At 46.5% G+C, this 18,968-nt stretch overlaps 1 protein-coding gene and 1 long non-coding RNA gene across 2 annotated transcripts in view; one reads left to right on the forward strand and one right to left on the reverse strand.

The window, feature by feature from the left end:
- Positions 1-18,968, forward strand: part of tsnare1 (T-SNARE Domain Containing 1) — a 426,977-nt gene that overhangs the window by 136,622 nt on the left and 271,387 nt on the right. The gene's annotated exons all lie outside the window — the stretch shown is intronic.
- LOC117513737 lies at positions 312-18,302 on the reverse strand. Its single transcript, XR_004561698.1, has 3 exons — positions 18,219-18,302; positions 15,044-15,049; positions 312-324 (listed from the first exon to the last, which is right to left on the reverse strand). It is a non-coding gene; the product is annotated as an uncharacterized LOC117513737 (long non-coding RNA).

Below are 18,968 nucleotides of genomic sequence, written 5' to 3' on the forward strand. Positions count from 1 at the left end.
CACCCTCCGCCATTGTGCGCCGTCTTTAAACTGGTTGTAACACTCCTTAATCTGTGTGATGCCCATAGGATCGTCACCGAAAGCCGTCTGAATCTTCCGAATGATTTCCACCTGGCTGTCTCTCACAGTTTCTGGAAAAATGTGATGCAGCAAAGCTCCAAATCGTTCCACCTCACAATGAAAATCCAACGAGAGGGGAGGACCAGTGCTCACACAAAGCCTAATCACAGGTGAATGATGCAACCGATGGGCGTGAAAAAAATCACGCCCAAAAGAAAGACAGATATCATTCAAATAATCATGTATGTGGCGGTTTACTTTCTTCTGCATTATGAATGTTTCTCATGTGAAAGTGATGCTTGAAATATACCCACTAAACATAAATATTGCAACTATAAAATTAATGGAGATTTTTCTGGACAGTGTTATTTTCCTTATCCCAAACCCATAATTATTGTTATTACCAATAAAGGAATATGTTATTTATTTTCAAGGTAATCTGGTGAAAAAGTACAGAAAAGTGCACGAGGGCATGATATGTAGGGGATCTGAAAGTGTGACCAAATGTGCTAAAAAAAATTTAACAAAATCGCCAATAACAACAGAGTTCAATATCCTCTGGCCCCTTTATTGTCTTGAACAGTCCTGATTGTGCATAATCCAAGTACACTGTACACTGCAACTGGGGAGGTTTTGGTCCCCATGTGGTGATATATCTGGATATCATACAACTGACCAACAAACATCTGATTGATCATTACAACAAAATATGATTTAATAACCCGTGGCTTTAACCTTTCTGATTCTTAAAAACATTTCAGCTCAGAAATAAATGAACGACAGCCATCAAACCATTGTGAAACATGACATACTCTCATTGTAACATAAATGGCACATTTGTAGGGCTAGTGACAAGATAACTCAGAAACAGATGGATGGATTTCTTTCAAACTTGGTGGAAAAATTCCTTGGATTGATATCTATGACAATATCCATGATAAGATTTTGAAGTAGTTTGGTCAAAGGACAAGGAACACATGGTCTGGAAAACACATTTTTTGTGTTTAACCACCAAGGACACTTGATGGATGTTTTAGAGCAGTGGTGTCCAAAGACAATCCAGAAAGGGTCAAGAGGGGGCAGGCTTTCTTTGCAACCACTGACTCCACCAGGTGATTTCACTGATGAACCTATCTCATCTGCTCAAAGTGATATAAATGTTACCATTTATTACATGATAACATGTGTCACCGCCAATATTGACACCTGTATGGGCCTGGGCAAGGAATAGGGGATACCCCTGCAGTTTAAATGTGTATACCCCCCTCCCCCCTGTTGCTACTGCCAACACAGCTTTGTTGCCTCCTTATCATATTTTCAAAGGGTGTCCATGTTGTTGTGATGTAATATGACAGTAGATCAGCAGAGAATTTGAGTACTGGGTCATTGCCCATCACCTTTGGTTCAGCCAAAACTTTGTTTTGGGTAAAATGTGCGTAAGATGACTGTTGCTGTTGTGGGACACACAGCTGTTTACAAGGCAGAAAATGAGGAGCTGATGATAGAGAAATGTTATTAATTCATTTATTTATTGCACTGTATGGTGTGACACCCCTAACCCCCCCCCCCCCCCCCCCCAAAAAAAAAAAATCATCTGGTTTGGCAGGGACAAATGGGCATCTGTTGAAGTCAGTCTGTTGTGATAAAATACCTGAATTAACAAGGTTGAGTAACCTCTGTGCCAAATATGTCTGTCAGATATAATTAACAACATGATGTGTTAAAATATCCTGCTATTTCCCCTTGTCACAAAAAAATATTTTCCTTCATGCACATCTTCATCTAGTGTGCTACCATTATGTGACATTTCACTGAAACCAGTTTAGGAGTGCTGCTCTTACAAAGCTCATGGAAAGATGGAGTTATGGACATAAAATTTTGTTTATGACCAAATTCTGCACTAAAATTGTTGACGAGTACATATGAGTACTCTGTGACCCTTGCAATACCTCTGACCCTTGTGGTCTAATTAACTCGTCACGGTCAAAACCTTGTCACTGCCATACCTCATACACATGCAGTAACGTGAGAACGTTTTGTCATATGTATAGGCTTTCATACTTCTATGGACCAATGACATTTTACACATAGACAGAAGTATGTCGTTCTTAATTCTTCAACATGAGAAACTTTGAATCTGAAGCCAACAAATACGTATTTAGGAATTTCTGAAAACTTTCTGTTGATAGTACAAGGACAATGGCTATATTATCATGTGTTTGCTGTAATACACCTTCACTTTTACACACATGATTAGGCAGAAATTGCTAAGAAACATCCATAAATCATAGCGAGTTAAATCAAGTCCACTTATTTTTTCATTTGAAAGATCTGCTTCCCTTAAATCCACACCAGAATTTCCCAAAATCAAACCACATAATGCAAAGCACAGACTGTGTTTTGAATTTGAAATTGAACTCAAATGTAGGTCAGTTTGACAGTTCTTATCTCAGCAAAGTAGCACTGGTTATTATGTCCAAATCAGTGTGAGCCTGACAATGCAGACTTAGTGACCACCTTATTGACTGTATTTGTACCACCAAAAGAAGAAACCCAATGAAAATTAAAACCACATAAATAGCAATTATATTTAAATGATTTTTGAGAATACAATAATAATAATTTTCTTAATAGTTTGCCTGGTCTATCAAAACGAAAAAAAAAAAAATGTAGCCCCAGTGCTGAAATTGTTGCTTGATTGTTGGGGTATTCTTGTATGTTCCTGTGTGTGTGTGTGTGTGTGTGTGTGTGTATTTGCACAGAGGTCACAGGTTTTTCATAAGGGTTCAGCTGTGTGAAAAAGTGTCTCATTAGATTTGAGCCGCCCTGCTTTCATTAGTCTTGCAACAGCTTATGAGCAACACAGAGCGCTTTCAGCAAAACATGTTCCAAGCCAAACTGGAGGCGTGTCTGTACATTCAGCACACTGAGTCCAAAATCAGGCTGCAATACGAAGAGATCCACAGAGATTAATGGAACACTGACACAGTAAAAGTCTGTCCTTGTCATGTAAGCAAGTCCCTTCAGCTGCTCCCTTGTTTTCACTCGGGCCCGTCACAGCAGATCCAAGGTGGGTCTGCATGTTCATTTGGCACACCTTTTACACCAGATGCCCTTACTGATGCAACTCCACATTGTAATTTGGTCTTCAAAAACACCTCAGACAGTTTTCTTCGGACACTGTGTCCTAAAGTGACACATGCAACGATTGTTTGTGCAGAACAGAATGCTCGCTTTCTCTTTTCTATACACACCCGTGCAAGCTGCCAATACTATACAGTGCTGCCAAAAAGAGCAATTTACAAACAACAAATTCATTCCATTTGGAAGGGGGGTGTAATACTCATTATTTGAACCGGTTTGGGTCTAATTATATTTTAAGCATGAGAAAAGAAACTCTCTACACCCACCCTTCTGTGCTAAGAATGTAATTTGGACATGGAAATTTTTAGATATCCATCAAGTAAATGTTGGCATTATTTTGTTCCTGTGTGTATGTGTGTGTCTTTGAGGAAGATGACTAAAAAATAAAACGCAATGCTAAAATACCCCCAGCCATGCATTGTGTTGTTTATAATTTGCAGTTGTTTAATTAATTATTAAGATCCTATTGTCTTTCGTACAATTTGTACATGTTCAATAAAGCCCCTCTATTAATCAATCAAAAATAATATTTACATTTTAAGAGTGAAAGTTGTGCAAATCAAGGATTTTATTTGTAGATCACCCTCTGTGCTTTTGCCGGTATTAATGAGATAAATTTAGCTCCATAGGAAGTTAGCTTTGAGTTAGCAGAAGTTAGCATACATGGTATCATCTTCAAAATGTGTTGTAAATGACTTCAGAGGTGTTATCAGGTTACAAAAACAGCATTTTCAGTGTTTATTTTTCACTAGCTTTTACATAATATATGACAAAGAGGATATATTTACACACAAACAAGTCAGAGTTTTGAGGCTAGCAACCACCCTGTGTTGTCACCATGCTAAGGTCTGTGAAATGTCTTGTAAATAAGTTCAGGGGTGTTATTAGGTTCCAAAAACAGTGTTTTCAGTTTTTGAAGTGTTTATTTCTCAGTAGCTTTTACGTAATATATGAGAAACATGTTTATAAACACACAAAGAAATTGATTTTGGAGACACCAGCCACTGATGTCACAGTGCAGATCTACTCTGACTGATGGCCACACACGCCATTCCAAAACAAACAAGTATATATTGATCAACAAAATATTTGTGATCACATGGAAGGCATAAAAGAAAGCCATGTTTGTTTAGAAAATACATGTTCAGGTTTTCTTTTTCTCTTTGAGGTTATCATGTGTCCTGCTTCTAAATGAGTCCAGTTTGGGAGTGAGAGAATAATAAACATAGAAAACTGCATTACCTCTCAACAAACACTTGGAGGATTCAAAGAAACGAATGATCACTCATAAACGTTAACACATATATGAGCAATCGGACATGGATATATCCAGTGTGCAGAGCGCACAGAGTTTGAATCAGCTCTTTGATACCTTTGATTCAAATACTTTTTGTTCATATTTAGGTGCATTGGAGGAACAGATTACATGGGAGAACAACGACCTGATGCACCTTTCCTTACATATCTGCTGCTGGGTGCTGCTGGGCAACAAACAGCTGTCAATCACGAGTGAGAGGACACTGAAGCAAATATTTGTTTTTGACCATGTCAAACATCAAAATTTGTTCTGTGATATTGTCAAACAAGTGGACAATGCATGGGCCGAGGGACTGTGCATCAAGCACTTTGTTTGTTTAATACCAGTGGTCACCAGCACATCTCTCTTTCTCCCTGCTCTGCACACACTTCATTACTAATCCTGCTCCCTGCAAACTCTTGATTAGCTGGGCACACCTGGCTGAGGTAATCAACAGTGTGTAGATGACAGGTTGATCTCCAGTTACACAGCTGGAGCTATTGCCATGAGAAGTGTGCATGGATTTGTGCAGATTTCATCCCACAGTACAGACATATCAGTTACTTCATGTTGCGTATGTGGGTGGAGTAGCAACATGGATGTATACACAGTTCTGAGATGAGGTGTTCTTGCTGGAAAAGGAGTGCCACCAGTTACCTGAACATGCTGATATACTGGAACTACCATAAAACAGGCCCTGTGTGAGTTTAATTGTCTATGGACTAGGGGGTTGCTAAATTTTATGGCTGGCGATATTAAATGCAGTCCTTTCTCAGTGCACAGCTCTTTGATGGAGCTGTCCAGTACTTCATGAAATGGTGTAGCTTGATGATGCTGCAAGCTCGGTCACATAAGCTCAGTATAGAGTGAATCATCAAACATAAGTTAGCAGAAACCTCTCAATTTGTTTTGACCGCACCATACGCTGAGCACGTTAACCCCATTACGAAGCAGTCATGAAGGATTAACTTCCACAGTCATGCAGCATGAACATTATGACATCAGTGGCACAACAAAGCACTGCCAAACACCACAGTTCTCAGTTTTTGTGGCTAACAATACTTGCGGTTTTAATTTGGAAATCTCAAAATGTCAGTCATGTCATGAATTCCCCCACCTCCCCAAAGTCTATCAACTTTGTGTTATGCTCAACTTTGGGCCAATTGCAATCACAAGATATGTAGCTTTATTGAGTAGATGAATGTAAACTATGTCCAAAAATGGCTGTGGCAGTTATGTCATCAATCCATGCCACATACTCTGTTTGATGAAATCTTTCTTTGTCACACTGTAAACTGTACCAAAATAGAGCAATGCTTGCTTGCAGTCAGGGCAACACGTTGGCTTAGTGGTTAGCACTGTTGTCTCACAGCAAGAAGGTTGTGGGATTGCTCTCCACGTTGTCCTTTTTGTGTGTTTACATGTTCATCTCATGTTTGCATGGATTCCCTCCAGATGCTTGTCTCACTTGCAAAGACATACAGATTAAGTGAATTGGTGACTCTAAATTAAATTTAAGTTAGAATATGTCTGTCTGTCCATAGGTGGCCCTGCAGTAGACTGCACCTCATGCCCTTTCACTGCTGGGATAGCCTCCAACCCCCCCCACCCGCCACCTGCCATGATCCTTTATTAGGTACACCGGTTCAATTGCTTGTCAACACAAATAGTTAATCAGCTAATGGCCAATCACATGGCAGCAACTCAGTGCATTTAGGTGTCTAGACATAGTGAAGATGTCTTTCTGAAGTTCAAATTGAGAATCAGAATGACAAAGATTTACCAAGCTGAAGAAACACTAAACAGAAAAAACTGTAATAGCATCAAAAACAAAGTGCATTATTGAAGTGAGCATGCAATTATTGGTGCCACACACAGGGCATCATAAGTCGGGTGCCCTGTGTTGCACATCCGTCAATTACCTCATCAGTATCAGTTTCTAAGCTGTCTTCATGGAATACTGCATTCCAAAAACAGACTGCAGCGGCTAAGAGAGGTACCTCTCAGCATGGTAGTCTATGGGCTGGTGAGTCAGGTTTAGCCAGGGTCTGTACAGCACTCTCGATTTCTCGTTGGTGCCGTGGACAGAGAGAAAAAGAGCAGAGTTAGTCTGCTGGAAATAGCTGCAGCTAAGGTATGGGTTCACCAACAGGAAACTGACAGGGAAGCACAGCGAATACTAAGGTGATCGCCGGTAGTAAGGACTGAACTTCACTAACAGACCCAGAAATTAAATGAAGTAAGGATGAGACCTGTTCTGTTGCTCATAGGCAGCATGGTGAGTTAGTGGTTAGCATTGTTGCCTCACAGCAAGAAGCTTATGGGTTCGATTCCCACTTGTGGCCTTTCTGTGTGGAGTTTGCATGTTCTCCCAGTGTTTGCATGGGTTTCCTCCAGGTGCTCTGGTTTCCTCCCACATTTAAAGACATGCAGGTTAAGTGAATTGGAAACTAAATAATTGTCCAGGTCTCCCTTGCAAAAGAGGTCTCGATCTCAATGAGACTAACCTGGTTAAAGAAAAGATTAAATTACTAAGATGAATTAAAAGGAGAAGAAGCATAGTACCATACTCTGTCAGTATGCTAGACATATGAGAGGGAGAACAGAGATGTCTTTAGTCTGGACTTGAATGTGTCTGTAGAATCTGGCAGTTTTTTCTCAGCGGGGAGATCATTCCACAAAACAGGAGCAAGAGGCTCTGCGGCCTGTAGACTTTGTAGTCACCCAAGGGACACAAAATAGTGGTAGTCAGTGAATAATTTTATAGGTGAGTAACAGAACCTTAAAAGCAGACCTCACAGAGACAGGGGGCCAGTAAAGGGAGGCCAGAATCAGTGTAATGTGGTCGAACTGTCTGCTTCTTGTCACAATTCTGGCAGCAGCACTTTGAACCAATTGGAGACCCCTAATGTTGTACATACTCCATAGTCTCAGTAGTCTGGGAATGATGACTCGGTTGCAGTGGGCAGGCTTTTATACCCTGGTGGGGACTTTTCCGCTGTCATTTGTGGTACACGCAGGACATTGTCACATTCTGGGTACATTCCTGTTATTCGGGATGCATTTCCTTTTGGTCGTTCCATGGCCGACACGTAGTCTGTTCACATTCTGGGGGCATTCTGGCAATGTTTGAAGTCTATTCATACAGCTTTCAGGGCTTGGCCCTCGAGTGTTATTCGTACGGAATTCGGGATGTCTTCTGCATATTCCTGCTGCATTCTGCTGGCATTGTGAGGATTTGTGCTGTGTTCCGGCCGGATTCGACGTGCAATCTGGGTATTCGTACTATGCTGCATATGGAATGTGCACGAATCATTTGAGTCGACTTTGGCACACATTCTGGGTATTCCAGCGGCATTCATACACAGCTGTCGGAATATCTGTCCCTTCCAACTGACAAAGGCTGAGTCCCAGATCAGGATCTGCCTCCTTCTAAGGGTTGTCTTCCAAGGAACTCTTCAGGCCTTCAGACTCAACAGAGGCTGGAACAAGACATTCGGAAATGAGATGGCCTGGCCCACTGAGCATTTCACTGTTGCATCATTATAGCGTAGAAGGCATAACCAATAGCTGAGGAATCACTTTGCAGTACTTATTTCTAAACATTACTTATTTTTTACAGTTGTACTTACAGAGCATAAAAGTGTTATCGTCTTTTTTTTTTTTTAAAGCCAAATCTTTTGCCTTGGGAGGCAACAAAAAAACAAATTCACACAGTGACTTATGGGATTGTTTGGGTCATGAAGGATCCACCTATTGCATCCATCCTTTTGGGGGGGACAATGGGTGCGAATGTTGGCCATGTCACAAGTAGCTTTTAAAATGGGACAGCCTTGTTGTAAGTAAGTGGCAAGTAAGTAAGTAAGTAAGTAAGTCGATGTAAGTGGCAGACAGTTACAGCCTTCGAAGCGAACAGACCCTGAACTGGGACACAGTCATAACTGCCAATGTTTTGGACACTGCTTACATTATTCTCCTTGGCAATATCGACATCACTTGTGATTGACCCAAAGTTGAATTTAACACATGACGTAGCTCACAAGGGGCCAAAAATGTTGACTTACATGACATTTGTTTTGCTTCATGCTGGGAACAAAGTTGTCACTATAATCTTGCTGATATCTGTTGTGAAATGACGGGGAGGTGGGGCTTTTCTTCATTTCCAGGGCCCTACCTAACGAGCATCCTGAGCATATAGGGAGGTCTAGCCCTATGCTCATGTCTGAGCTGACCAGGTGTAACCAATCACTCATTCATACAACTACTCAAGGCAAAGCTCCACAAATATAATACATAGTCACTGCAAAATCCAGAGAAAGATATGATTTAATATAAATATATTATACCCTCCTGTATCAACAGCAATCTGCTCTTCTCTACCAAAAAGTTGAAGGGAAAAAATAGGATGGCTGGGTTCTAAAAAAATGGACAGCTGCTTGAGAAATGGAGTTATGGCAACTTTTATTACCACCAAATTTGTGTTTTTAACTACAGAGACAGTAGGTAGACAACAACTTTAGTGGTGCTCATGATAGCTCTGATAATTGGATTCTGTCTATCAGTGTGGGAGTGTCTAAAGTAAACCATTTGCTCTTAAATGTCCTACTGCATTGTGCACCAGCACCATTGATATAATGACTATCTGCTATTGGGCTTAACAGCCCCTGATGATGAGGAAGCTTGTTAAAATAAAGAGACCGAAGATTAAAAACATATCTTTGAAGATAGGACCACTTAAAAAGAAAGAACCATTTTTTTTTTTAACTTCATATCTAATCCTTGTTTAAGCACCTGCTCTGCTATGTGTCAGCCTGATTCCATCAGATCTCAGAAGATAAGCAGTGCAGGATCTGGTTAGCACTTGGATGGGAGACCTCTTCGGAGCACCAGGGGCTGTGTGTGTTACTCCAGGTAAAACTGGAGTTGTGTCAGGAAGGGAATCCAGCGTAAAACGTGTGCCAAATACCGATGCGGATCTGGCTGTATCCACTGTGGCGACCCCGAACACTACGGGTGCAGCCGAATGAACAACAACAACAATCTAATCCTTGTTTAATTAACAGATTTATTTATTTTGCTGTTTTATTAATATTTAATATATGTGTTGAATTTCCTTCTCCTCCACGATTGGAAGGTCTTCAAAGGGTTCTTTCCATCAAGCAGTGATGTCATTTTTGGTCTTCAAGAGGTTCAGGCCATACTTGTTTCAAAGAGGTTTATATAATGTCATAACTTAACCCCCCCCACCACCACCACACACACACACACACACACACACACACCACACACACACACACACACACACACACACACACACACACACACACACACATTTTCCAGAATAACTCCACAACCAAATGAGGTACATGGGTTATCCACAGCCAATAGTGACTAGCTAACCACACAGTGCATCCGGAAAGTACTCAAAGTGCTTCACTTTTTCCACATTTTATGCTACAGCATTATTCCAAAATGGAATGGATTTTTTTCCCTTTCCCTTATTCACAAAACCCCTAAGAAATCACATGTACATAAGTATTCACACACTTTGCTCCATACTTTGTTGATGCACCTTTGGCAGCAATTACAGTCTTAATCAGGGTCGGACTGGGAACAAATTTCAGCCCTGGCATTTTTCCTCTGGACCAGCCCACTATTGCCCCAATGAATCCAACCCCAAACACGCACACCCACCCGTCCATACCGAACCCCCAATGAACAAATACTATACACCTAAACACCATGAACACACACCTAAACACACACTTTCACTGTCATTTCACCTTGATCATAGTACAAAACACGGACCTGGCGCCAAGAGGGGGCGTCCTGATAACATTAAAGGCAATTACATATTTTGACGAAATTACAAGTTTAAATGACTATATACTCAACAAAAATATAAACGCAACACTTTTGGTTTTGCTCCCATTTTGTATGAGATGAACTCAAACAACTAAAACTTTTTCCACATACACAAGATCACCATTTCTCTCAAATATTGTTCACAAACCAGTCTAAATCTGTGATAGTGAGCACTTCTCCTTTGCTGAGATAATCCATCCCACCTCACAGGTGTGCCATACCAAGATGCTGATTAGACACCATGATTAGTGCACAGATGTGCCTTAGACTGCTCACAATAAAAGGCCACTCTGAAAGGTGCAGTTTTATCACACAGCACAATGCCACAGATGTTGCAAGATTTGAAGGAGCGTGCAATTGGCATGCTGACAGCAGGAATGTCAACCAGAACTGTTGCTCGTGTATTGAATGTTCATTTCTGTACCATAAGCCGTCTCCAAAGGCGTTTCAGAGAATTTGGCAGTACATCCAACCAGCCTCACAACCGCAGACCACGTGTAACCACACCAGCCCAGGACCTCCACATCCAGCATGTTCACCTCCAAGATCGTCTGAGACCAGCCACTTGGACAGCTGCTGAAACAATCGGTTTGCATAACCAAAGAATTTCTGCACAAACTGTCAGAAACTGTCTCAGGGAAGCTCATCTGCATGCTCGTCGTCCTCATCGGGGTCTTGACCTGACTCCAGTTCGTCGTCGTAACCGATTTGAGCGGGCAAATGCTCGCATTCGCTGCCGTTTGGCACGTTGGAGAGGTGTTCTCTTCACGGATGATGCGAAGGAGATGTGTTGCACTGCATGAGGCAAATGGTGGTCACACCAGATACTGACTGGTATCCCCCCCCCCAATAAACCAAAACTGCACCTTTCAGAGTGGCCTTTTATTGTGGGCAGTCTAAGGCACACCTGTGCACTAATCATGGTGTCTAATCAGCATCTTGGTATGGCACACCTGTGAGGTGGGATGGATTATCTCAGCAAAGGAGAAGTGCTCACTATCACAGATTTAAACTGGTTTGTGCACAGTATTTGAGGGAAATGGTGATATTGTGTATGTGGAAAAAGTTTTAGATCGCTGAGTTAATCTCATACAAAATGGGAGCAAAACCAAAAGTGTTGCGTTTATATTTTTGTTGAGTACACAGTATTTTATTCATCCTGTTGGAGTTTGCTGGCAATGAAGCTTCAAAACCACAGAAGAAAGGGTGAGCCAAGCTTCCACAGAGAACATGTCCACATCCACTCCTCATGAACAAATCACGAGTGAGAGGACATGTCACTCCTCATGGACGGATCGTGCACGACCGCCAGATGCATCTCCGCTTTGCTTTCACCTCCTCCAGTTCTCTCAAGATTGTGGCAAGTTAAATAAAAGGTCCATTAACTCCTGCTCATGGACAAATTGCTAGCGAGAGGACATGTCCACTGTCCATGTCTCATGCACAGAAGGCGTGTGCACGATTGCCAGCTGCAGATCCACGCACTTTCACATTTTTAAGTTCTCTCGTGTGTTGGGAAGGTGTCGTAACACGGACCCACAACAGGGGGCGCAAGTGAACGGACAATGGATAAGAAAAGGAGTAACAATTTAATGTTGCGAAAGTACACAACGGAATACAAACAGAAATAACAGGTGCCAATTGTATACAAGAGGACAGTGGGCAGGCTCGAAGATAGGAGACCTCTGATGAACGAGGAGCCGGGGCCCACACCGCTTCCACCACCAACGGCCTGAAGAACACCGGAGCCGCCAAGTCCTGAATCCCCAGGTGGTCTCTGTCCTCCGTTGTCGGCCCTGGTACTGCTGGCAAAGAAGAAACAGAAGGAGGTGAGTGTGAGTCCTCACACCCAGCAACCTTTACACTCAAATTCTCTGGGAGGGAAAACCTCCACCTCCAGATACGTTTCTCTCGTGCAGCTCCTGTTGGTCCCTCTTCTGGATCACCACAGGAATGCGGCTGCACACAGAACAAAGTTTAGACAATCGATAAGTCAGCAGAGAAATTACCTTTGTGGTAGATGATTTCTCGGCGAGGAGGTGGAGTTGTGATCCGCTTCTTGTAAGGAGGTTAATGAGAGACAGCTGGTGAGGTTGACAGGTGACAGCTGTCACTTCCAATAGCTCTGGCGCCATCTCATGCTTGAAGCCCGCACTCCAAGCAGGGCGCCGACTGGTGGTGGTGGGCCAGCAGTACCTCCTCTTCAGCGGCCCACATAACAGGACCCCCCCTCAACAGGCGCCTCCTGGCGCCCGACCAGGCTTGTCCGGGTGTCGGCGGTAGAAATCGACCAGAAGGGCCGGGTCCAGGATGAAGCTCCGTTTCACCCAGGAGCGTTCTTCGGGTCCATAACCCTCCCAGTCCACCAAGTACTGAAAACCCCGGCCCATCCGACGGACGTCCAGGAGCCGACGAACAGTCCATGCTGGCTCCCCGTCGATGATTCAGGCAGGAGGTGGCTCGGGTCCAGGAGTGCAGAGTGGTGAGGTGTGGCATGGTTTAAGCCTAGAGACATGAAAAATGGGATGGATCCGCAGTGAAGCCGGGAGTGTCAGCTTCACTGCGGCCGGACTGAGGATCTTGGCGATAGGGAACGGCCCAATGAAACGGTCCTTCAGTTTCTGAGATGTCACCTGAAGTGGGATGTCCTTGGTGGATAACCACACCCCCTGCCCAGGTTGGTATGCAGGGGCCGGGGAACGCCGGCGGTCTGCATGGGTCTTGGCCCTCGTCCGGGCCCGCAACAGGGCAGAACGGGCGGTTCGCCACACCCGGCGGCACCTCCGTAGGTGGGCCTGGACCGAGGGTACCCCGACCTCTCCCTCCACAAGTGGGAATAATGGGGGCTGGTAGCCCAGACACGCCTCGAAAGGGGAGAGGCCGGTGGCAGAAGACACTTGGCTGTTGTGCGCGTACTCGATCCAGGCCAGATGGTTGCTCCAGGCCGCCGGATGCGCGGAGGTGACACAGCGAAGGGCCTGTTCTAGGTCCTGGTTCGCCCGCTCTGCCTGGCCGTTCGTCTGTGGGTGATACCCGGACGAGAGACGTACGGTGGCCCCCAGCTCCTTACAAAAACTCCTCCAGACCTGCGAGGAGAACTGGGGACCACGATCCGAGACGATGTCCGATGGTATCCCATGCAGACGCACGACGTGGTGGACCAGGAGGTCTGCTGTCTCCTGGGCCGTCGGGAGCTTCGGGAGGGCCACGAAGTGGGCCGCCTTGGAGAACCGGTCCACTATCGTCAGTATGGCGGTGTTGCCCGGGGACGGCGGGAGGCCCGTGACGAAGTCCAGGCCAATGTGGGACCAGGGGCGATGAGGCACAGGCAGGGGTTGGAGGAGACCCCTGGTCTTGTGATGGTTCGCCTTGCCCCTGGCACAGGTGGTGCAGGCCTGGACGTAGTCCCGGACGTCGGCTTCCAGTGACGCCCACCAGAAGCGCTGCTGGACTACTGCCACGGTCCTACGCACTCCAGGATGACAGGAGAGCTTGGAGCCGTGACAGAAGTCCAAGACGGCAGCCCTGGCCTCTGGTGGGACGTAAAGCTTGTTCTTTGGACCATCTCCTGGATCCGGGTTCCTTGCCTGGGCCTCCCGGACGGTCTCCTCTACGTCCCAGGTGAGGGTGGCCACGACAGTGGACTCGGGAAGGATGGTATCGATGGGGTCCGACAACTCAGCCTTGGCCTCCTCTTCGTGCACCCGGGACAGTGCATCGGATCGTTGATTCCTAGTCCCGGGGCGGTAGGTGATCCGGAAGTCGAAGCGAGCGAAGAACAGGGACCAGCGGGCTTGCCTGGGGTTCAGCCGCTTGGCGGTCCGGATGTACTCCAGGTTCCGGTGGTCTGTGAAAACCGTGAACGGCTCCGTAGCTCCCTCCAACAGGTGTCTCCACTCCTCCAGAGCCTCCTTCACCGCGAGGAGTTCTCGATTGCCCACGTCATAATTCCGCTCTGCGGGGGTCAACCTGCGGGAAAAGTAGGCACAAGGATGGAGAACCTTATCGGACTCCCCGCTCTGGGACAGGACGGCTCCTATTCCTGAGTCTGAGGCGTCCACCTCCACTACAAACTGGCGAGTAGGATCAGGCTGCACCAGAACTGGCGCAGACGAAAACCGGCGTTTCAACTCCTGAAATGCGGCCTCGCACCGGTCCGACCAGGTGAAGGGGACTTTAGTGGAGGTCAGGGCGGTCAGGGGGCTAACAACCTGACTGTAGCCCTTAATGAACCTCCTGTAGAAGTTTGCAAAGCCGAGGAACTGTTGCAGCTTCCTACGGCTCTTTGGTTGGGGCCAATCCCTCACCGCCGCAACCTTGGCCGGATCCGGGGCGATGGAGTTGGAGGAGATGATAAACCCCAGGAAGGACAAAGAAGTGCGATGGAACTCACACTTCTCGCCCTTCACAAACAACCGGTTTTCCAACAACCGCTGAAGGACCTGACGTACATGCCGGACATGGGTCTCAGGGTCCGGGGAAAAGATGAGTATATCATCCAGATATACGAAGACAAACCAATGCAGGAAGTCCCGCAAGACGTCGTTAACCAATGCTTGGAACGTCGCGGGCGTGTTGGTGAGACCAAACGGCATGACCAGGTACTCAAAATGACCTAACGGGGTGTTAAATGCCGTCTTCCATTCGTCTCCCTTCCGGATCCGAACTAGGTGATACGCATTCCTAAGATCAAGTTTGGTGAATATTCGGGCTCCATGCAGGGGTGTGAACACCGAATCCAAGAGGGGCAATGGGTATTGATTGCGAACCGTGATCTCGTTCAACCCCCTGTAATCAATGCATGGACGGAGTCCGCCGTCCTTCTTGCCCACAAAAAAGAAACCAGCACCCATCGGGGAGGTGGAGTTCCGGATCAACCCGGCAGCCAAGGAGTCCCGGATGTAGGTCTCCATTGATTCGCGTTCCGGGCGTGAGAGGTTGTACAGTCTACTGGACGGGTACTCAACGTCCGGGATCAAATCAATGGCACAATCGTACGGTCGGTGCGGTGGAAGAGTGAGTGCCAGATCTTTGCTGAAGACGTCAGCTAGATCATGGTACACCCCTGGCACCGCCGTCAGATTGGGGGGGCTCTTAACCTCCTCCTTAGCCGTGAACCCGGGAGGAACTGAGGATCCTAAACACTCCCGGTGGCAGGTTTCGCTCCACTGCACCACTGCCCCAGACGGCCAATCGATCCGGGGATTGTGCTTAACCATCCAAGGAAAACCCAAAATCACTCGGGAGGTAGAAGGTGTCACGTAAAACACGATCTCCTCCCTGTGATTCCCAGACACAATCAGAGTCACGGGCTGGGTCCGGTGTGTAATCAACGGGAGTAGGGTGCCATCTAGTGCCCGTACCTTCAAAGGCGAAGGCAGAGCCACTAGAGGGAGCCCCACTTCCTTTGCCCATCTGCTATCCAACAGATTCCCTTCGGACCCCGTGTCCACCAGTGCTGGGGTGTGAAGGGTTAAATCCCCACTTAGGATTATCACTGGGATTCGTGCTGATTTGTGGGGTTTCCCCGTGTACATGTTATGGCCCACCCTTAGCCCAGTTTCTAAGGGCGGGCTTTGGTGTTTGACCGTTTGGGGCAGTCTTTTAACAAATGCTCACATGAGCCACAGTAAAAACACTCCCCGCGGGCCAGCCTCCTTTGTCTGACATCAGATCTTACTTTGGCCCTGCTCGTGTCCATAGCTTCGTCAGCAGGGGGAGCTGTTGCCACACGGAGCCCACTGGCAACGGAGCGTGGGGACGACGTCACCCTTTCTGACCCGGAAGAGAGAGGGACGGCTTGTGCCCGGCCACGCCCTCCGGCCTGCTCCCGACGGTGTTCATTTAAGCGGTTGTCTAATCGTATAACCAGATTAACAAGCCCGTCGAAATCCTGCGGTTCATCTTTAGCCAGTAAATGCTCCTTCAGTACTGGAGACAGTCCGCTTATGAAGGCAGCGCGGAGCGCAACGTCGTTCCAGCCAGACCTCGCAGCCGCGATGCGGAAGTCGACAGCGTACTCAGCTGCGCTCCGACGCCCCTGTCTCAGTGACAGCAGCACGGTCGAGGCAGTCTCGCCTCTGTTGGGATGATCAAACACTTGTTTGAATTCCCGTATAAACCCAGCGTATGATGACAGAAGCCATGAATCCTGTTCCCAGAGCGCTGTAGCCCAAGCGCGTGCCTCACCTCGAAGCAGATTAATTACATAAGCCACCCGGGTGGCGTCTGATGTGTACATAACTGGACGCTGTGCAAAAACGAGCGAACACTGCATTAGGAAGTCTGCGCACGTTTCTACACAGCCTCCGTACGGTTCGGGAGGACTTATGTAAGCTTCAGGGGACGGTGGGGGGGGTAGTTGAACGGCCAGTGGAACATCTCTATCAGGCACCGGGCCAGCAGGAGGAGACACTGCAGCGACGCTTGACTCGCGTGCTTCCACTCTGGCGGTGAGAGCCTCCATCCTCCGATTGAGGACTGCATTTTGCTCGGTTACCAGCTGTAACTGAGCAGTGAAAGCAGTAAGGATGTGCTGCAGATCACTTACCACGCCTCCTGCTGCCGCCTGCGCTCCTTGTTCTCCCATTGGCTGTTCAAGCTGTGGTTGACGCCCCTCGGGATCCATGACGAATGGCCGAGAAATCCTGTTGGGAAGGTGTCGTAACACGGACCCACAACAGGGGGCGCAAGTGAATGGACAATGGATAAGAAAAGGAGTAACAATTTAATGTTGCGAAAGTACACAACGGAATACAAACAGAAATAACAGGTGCCAATTGTATACAAGAGGACAGTGGGCAGGCTCGAAGATAGGAGACCTCTGATGAACGAGGAGCCGGGGCCCACACCGCTTCCACCACCAACGGCCTGAAGAACACCGGAGCCGCCAAGTCCTGAATCCCCAGGTGGTCTCTGTCCTCCGTTGTCGGCCCTGGTACTGCTGGCAAAGAAGAAACAGAAGGAGGTGAGTGTGAGTCCTCACACCCAGCAACCTTTACACTCAAATTCTCTGGGAGGGAAAACCTCCACCTCCAGATACGTTTCTCTCGTGCAGCTCCTGTTGGTCCCTCTTCTGGATCACCACAGGAATGCGGCTGCACACAGAACAAAGTTTAGACAATCGATAAGTCAGCAGAGAAATTACCTTTGTGGTAGATGATTTCTCGGCGAGGAGGTGGAGTTGTGATCCGCTTCTTGTAAGGAGGTTAATGAGAGACAGCTGGTGAGGTTGACAGGTGACAGCTGTCACTTCCAATAGCTCTGGCGCCCTCTCATGCTTGAAGCCCGCACTCCAAGCAGGGCGCCGACTGGTGGTGGTGGGCCAGCAGTACCTCCTCTTCAGCGGCCCACATAACATCGTGATTGTGGTATGTTAATAAAGTCCATTAACTCCTGGAAATAATGTCTTTTGACTTCATCCAGTGTATCAAATCCATCTGCCTGTCAGTCTGTAACGTCATGTAGCCAAACGTCTCACCCCTGGTGCACAATCTCTCTCTTCTTCTCCCTGTGTGGAACGTGAGTGACTGCGTGATCCAAACATAGTCTGTGGCTGCTTTACAGGTGTTTGAACTGGTGGACATGTGCATGCTCAGAACAGGTAATCTAACCTGTGTGAGGTGTGTGTATCTGTGAGTGTGCTGTGAAATGAAGTGCCTGTGCATGCATAAAACAGATGATCAAACGGGGGCGTGAGTGTGCAGCGAAACTCAGCCTGTAGTGATGGTGCATACTTAAAACAGCTGATCGAACTGGCTGAATGAGCCATTGCGTGTGCATGAGCTGGTCTATGGCAGGAATGCATCACCTTATGCACGTCTGTAATCCAGTAATCAGAAAACATGTTTACATTCTTTCAATTCATAAATTGGATTTCTTTTGAAATCCAGAGAACAGAAGCAGCAGGTCCTGAAGAAAGAAGAGAGACAGCACTGTCGCTGTTCTTTTTTCACGACCAGAGACAGCGCGCTTTCTGCTTTATTTCAGGACCGGAGACAGCGCTCTGTCTCTTTGTCTCTCTGTCTCTCTCTCTCTCTCTCTCTCTCTCTGTCTGTCTGTCTGTCTGTCTCTCTTTCTTTCTCACATGCTGAAACAAGAAGCGTCATGTTTAAGTATGTTATTTTAAATGACAATATGTTCTCTCTGTTTTTTGGGACACACAACAGACTCTGAACTTTGTGATCTGATGTTATGAGCCCTGACAGGCCACAGTGGTGTGTCCCACTGTACGTGTGTAAACGTGAGTGCCATTTGCTTTTCATGAACCGTTTTGAGAATGAACACACTTCCACAGAGGCAGGAAAATAGTAGCAAGAGCGACATATGTGGCAGTAGCACACAGTGAGCAACCATATGCAACTGTAAGCAAGACTAGAAATGCAAACACACACAATCACACTCCAGCCTACACAGGTACTATGCCAAATGTGAGCAATTTTCCAGCGTACTCCATATGCATAACAATTGTATGCAAGCCCGGTGTGAAAGGGACTAGAGTTCTCTGGCTGGCGTTGAAAACGTGGCCGTCCTCCTTTGGCGCAGTTCTCGCTCGGCTCAGTCTCACGAGCCAGAGAGTCCTCTCAGTCCTTAGTCCTAACGA

Source organism: Thalassophryne amazonica, chromosome 7 (assembly GCF_902500255.1).
Source record: "Thalassophryne amazonica chromosome 7, fThaAma1.1, whole genome shotgun sequence".
Classification (NCBI taxonomy): Eukaryota; Metazoa; Chordata; class Actinopteri; order Batrachoidiformes; family Batrachoididae; genus Thalassophryne; species Thalassophryne amazonica.